General features: G+C 51.1%; 1 long non-coding RNA gene across 1 annotated transcript; it reads right to left on the bottom strand.

Annotated features, from left to right (window-relative positions):
* Positions 1–683: 683 nt before the first annotated feature.
* LOC111165500 (uncharacterized) lies at positions 684–4,034 on the bottom strand. Its single transcript, XR_002642371.2, has 3 exons — positions 3,694–4,034; positions 2,126–2,260; positions 684–796 (listed from the first exon to the last, which is right to left on the bottom strand). It is a non-coding gene; the product is annotated as an uncharacterized LOC111165500 (long non-coding RNA).
* Positions 4,035–5,034: the final 1,000 nt, after the last annotated feature.

Consider the following 5,034-nt stretch of genomic DNA (forward strand, 5'->3'; position numbering starts at 1 on the left):
CTGCCCCTCTCCAGGCTGTTTATGGATAGGAAGGCGGCAGGCTGGGCCACAGAGAAGAAAGCCAAAGCCCCCTCTGCTCGCTGCTGATAACTGATTCTACAAGACAAGCAGAAGGGGTCCAGACCGAGATCTAAGAAGATCCAGATGCTGGCGCAGCGGCCGGTTCCTGAGGTATGACAGCTCCTGGGGAGAGGGCCCCTGCTGAGCACCCCCAGCTCAGAGCCAGGCCCCTGGGCAGAAGAAAGGACCATGTCTATAACCTGATCTCCACAATCCTGGCTGCTTCTTCACTGCACCCTCAAAGGCATGGCCCAGGCCCTATACGGTTTGCAGAATCAAATGTGAGGGGTTCAGCACGTGTGTACTAATTGGAATGAGAAGTGTACATTCAGCACCCAGCCAGGTGCTTTAGATACCTTCATAGATTCCATCCTCACACACAGCCTCAGAAGTCAGTACTAGTCTGTCTTCATTTGACAAATGAGAAAATGAGACTCAGAAGGAGGAAGTAACTTTCCCAAGGTTGCATAGCTAATAAATGGCCACACTGTGGTTCACATCCAGCCCATGCTATTTCCACAGTACCCTCAGGCTTGCTCACTTAGCTGACCACTGAGCTTAGATTCCCTGATAAGCAGGGGAGAAGGACCATTCACACATTACATGCAATTTTCCTACTCCTCAAGTATTCTGCATCAAGAAAGAAAGGGAGAGAGGACTTAACAAAGCTTGGTACCACTTACCAAAAAGCACAGTCCACGTGTTTCTGGGTCCTCCCATCTCTGCATCCTCCCTTCTGCAGAGAAAAAAAAAAGTAAATTGCTTAGTTCCTTCTCCCACGATAGAACAAAGACTATAGGACAAAAGCCGGGAATGATGAAGTGACAGGCACAGAACTGTGGCACATCAGCTTGACCCGTATCAAAAAGGTGATAATTGAAACGAGATCTGTCCACGTGTCTGGAAAAAATGAGCTGCCCTAGGAGGGAGACTCTCCTTCCTATCTTGTAACCACTTGTCATCCTGCAAGACAGATGGGACAGAAACACCAGGAGGTGAGGAAAGAGCCGAGAAGAGAAAGAAACGGAGCGATGGAAAATGAGAAACAGGAGGAGGAGGAGGAGAGAGAGAGAGAGAGAGAGAAAATGAAGATCAAAAGACTGGGCATGCTTACTTCTAAGTTATCTTCCAACCTTCCAAGTTTGTGAGACCTAGTGATTTAGGGGGATGACCCAGAACCTGGAACTCCAGGGATTTCATTGGAATAAGCCAAGTGAAAAAGAAAAGGAAAGCTTCTAGGTTTTCAAACTTCTTGATAAATAGGAACCAAAGACAAAGACCAAACACCGGCAGAGAAAGAACTTGGAAAACAGAAAATTGGGATGTGAATATATGAGAGTGGATCAGAGATGAGCAAAGAAAGAAAAGTCATTGAAGGACAGAACAACTGGTGGGGTGGAGGTGAGGAGGCAAGATGAACCTGATCACCTTAAACTTAAACTATCCTGACCTTCAGATCCAAAGCAGGGACCACACAGTTCCCTATCCCAAACCTTGTTGCTCCTTCCTGGCCCTAAGAGCCACCTATAATCTGTGGTTTGCTGACTTCTTCAGGGTTCTGAGTCCCCCGATAGACTGTGAGCTTGGTGAGAACAGGAGGGGTGGTGGGTACTCGGTAAACACTGGTTGGAAGGATGGATGGATGGATGCACAACGGAGTTTTTTTGCCCAGCGTGACGGATCCTCTGCAGATACGTCTCAGACACCACCCCTGTGCCCGGGGCTCCGAGCTACCTTTCCCAGGGCTGTGCTCCTGTTGGGGTGAGAGGCTCCCGCAGAACAGGAGACAGAGAGGAAACTGGCCCAGAGATTCGACGGGCGGGATTGGCAGAAGCACTGTCTTTTGTGTCCGTTCATCGGCCAGCCTCCAATCTGTGCCAGAGTTGGGGAGTGGGGAGATGGAGGAGGGGAAACTTTGCCATGGATATTAGAAGAATAGAGAGTTTGAGCCAGACCTGGACTTTTTGTTGCAAGGCATGAGAGAAAATGTAGGAGGGCAAGGATGGCCTCTCCAAGCTGACGCTTGGCTCAACACAAAGTCAAACAACTTTGTCAAACAACTCACAGTGTGTTTGGAAGGCAGAATCCTTGGGTCCTGGACCAACCAGACCCCAACTCCCAAGTCAAATCCAAAACACATCTTCTGTAGTTTTTCAACAAAGATCTTCTACTCTGAGCCAGACACTGTGTATTCTCCATGCTAGGGACAAAGCAGAAAATAATACCAGCTAGGACCCCATCCAAATGGTGCATACAGCCACTGGGGGAAAGTGTGTAAACAAGGAACTAAGCACATGATCGCATGTGTGCTAAGTGCTGTGGAGGAAAGCATACGACGTTCTGAGAGCATCTGTCAGGGGGATCTGACCCAGTCAGGGAAGCTGCCCCCCAGGAAGTGGAGGGTGGGTAGGAGTGACCCAGCCAAAGAAGGCAGGAAGGGAGGTGGAGTGGGAAGGCCCTGTTTGGAGGCAGCCTGGCCTGTCCGAGAGACAAAGAGGCCGGGATGGCTCCAGTGCAGTAAATAAGAACATGCCCGGAGGCTCCACCGAGGACGAGAAATAGAAAGGCTAGGGACAGGGACGTGAAGACACTCCTGCTGGTAGCATCAAGGTCAAGGATGTTGAAGCTAATCCAAAGCAAGAGACGTGCAGATATGTCAAGCTGAGCCCTGAACTCTCCTGAGACTGTGGCTCAGGAACAAGGCGGTCAGCCTAAGAGGCCCACTGTGCCTTAGGAGAGGTGGGGCGGGAAAGAGGAGTCAGCTCTGCGGAGCCAAAGGCCCCAGGGCCTCCCAGCTAGGGGCCCGGAGCAGCATGTGGGGCATCAGGAGCTAGGCCAGCCATCGGGATAAGCTGTGTATAAACAAATGCTAAGCTATGCACTGCAGACTGGAGAGATTGCAAGGACTCAGAAAAATCCTTAGGCTAAAATAATTGGGGGGAGGGCGTCTTGGAGAAGGAAGTAGAGAAGGTTAGACTTGAAAAGCAAAAGATGGGCAAGACTGGGCAGTTTCAAAAGAGTGGGGAGTGTTCCCGGGGGTGGTGGGGACTGCAGGAGGTCTGCACCCTGATGGGGGAGGGATGGCTGACCAGACAGAGTGATGCGTCAAACCATTGGGCCACCCGGCCAGGAGAGCCCTTTGACTTCTGGCCAGAGGATTCCCATGAGGGAACCACAGGAGCACTGAGGGTTTTGAAAGGGGGGCACCGGAAGTTTCGGCAGAGGGTGACGTGCGCAGAGCAGAGGAGGAGAGAGAAGCTAGTTAGATGTCACAGCCGTCTAGGCCCTAACAGTGTGGGGCCGGGGGGGAGGTCACAGCGGGTGAGCAAGAAAGTGCCGAATCCCAGAAACATCTCCAAGGCAGCAGGCGGGAACCCTGCCCCTGCTTGTACTCCTGGATCCAGAGTCTGAATGACTAGGAGTATGGCCATAGCACCACAGGAAGGGAGAAAGGGGGCTGGTGGACAGATGGGAGAGGGGCACTTTAATCGGGGACATTTTAAATTTCAGCAAAGACAGTTTCAACCCAAAAGTCAATGATTGCCAAACTTTTTTTTTTTTTAGTGGCCACAAAAATCTTAGGAGGAAACTAATACATAAAATAGATTAAAGGAGGCAGCTGAAGATACTGACCAGACTCGGGTGGGATTAGAGTCACAGATGAAGTTTCAGCGTCCCCAGCGTAGAAGTGGTAACTACAGACATGCAGGACATCACTGAGGGAGATAGAGCCCAGTGCTGAGAGGCGGACGTTCCTATTTAGGGACAAAGGGAGCAGAGGTGACCGTCAGCCAAGCGTCCAGCCTGTGTCCCTGCAGTAGACAAACACATCTTCCCTCCAGGACTTTCCTTCCCCCGCTCCCGCCTCTGATTCAAGGCTCTGACTCCTCTCCCTCTCCTTGTGTGGTCCCCTGCCCAACCTTCCCCTCCTCCCCCTTCTCTTTCTCGCCTTCCCCCAGCTCCCCTGGCACCCTTCCCTCTCCCGTCCCCACCCCCCCGGGCCGTCGCCGGGGTCTTTTTGGTCATGGTTTATTTTTAGCCCCTCTGCCATCCTGAGGATGTGAACCATATTCCTGAGTCATGGTTTTGCAAGGAAGCAGGGACAGACGGCTCCCTCCACTTCTCTGAAGATCGCTTATCAACCTCTCGCCAGACCGGCAGGGCTGAGAGCTTAATCTGCCAGCTCCTCTTCTGGGTGGGGCCCCCAGCTCAGCCTCTTAGAGAAGCAACTGCTTCTGCTGGTGCCAGAGAAGCAACCTGAGCTAAACTCACTAGGTCCACGTCACATCCTCCGAGAGCCAGTTTCAGGGAAACAGACCTTCTGGGAGCCTCTGCTGCCTGTGGCATTGAAAGCGGAGAAGATGCCTGTTCAGAAAAGGAACAAGGTGAAATTGACTCTAAAGAGCCCTGAATTGGAGTCCAGAGACAATAGCTTGTCAATTCTACTCAACAAGTATTTACAGAATCCCCCTTCTGTGGGAATTGCCAGTCTGGGTTCTAGTTTCACCTGGGTGAAGGAGACAATTATACTAGATTCTAAGAAGGGCTTCTAGCTGTTTTTTTTCCTTTTTTTTTTTTTCTAGCTATTATTGATCAATTTCCCTATGCAATGCAACATACCAGATCCTCAGAGACGCTCTGTCATTATTCATAGGGAGAAACTGAATCTCAAAAGGTTAACAGAGCCAGCAAATCAGGATTTAGAATCACTGTTGTGTCATCCAAATCCCAGGCATTTCCATGTCCCCCTCTGCCTCCCTGGACCTCTTCCAGCCCCAAGCTTTACCTGTCCTGATGCAGAAGAATCACAACCAAGTCGCAAATGTATCCCCTTGCCAGGGACTCATGCTGGTAGCATGAAGTTAGGGTGTCAGGAGTTCACGGTGATTAGGGGTTTGGAGACCCTTCACCCTCTGGACAATAACGGAGCAGATGCCATGTTTGGCTGGGAGCGGGGACAAGCCCCCAGGTCAG

The sequence above is a fragment of the Delphinapterus leucas genome, chromosome 7 (genome assembly GCF_059928025.1).
Source record: "Delphinapterus leucas isolate spDelLeu-1000000601 "Yukka" chromosome 7, BTC_Dleu_Yukka2, whole genome shotgun sequence".
NCBI lineage: Eukaryota > Metazoa > Chordata > Mammalia > Artiodactyla > Monodontidae > Delphinapterus > Delphinapterus leucas.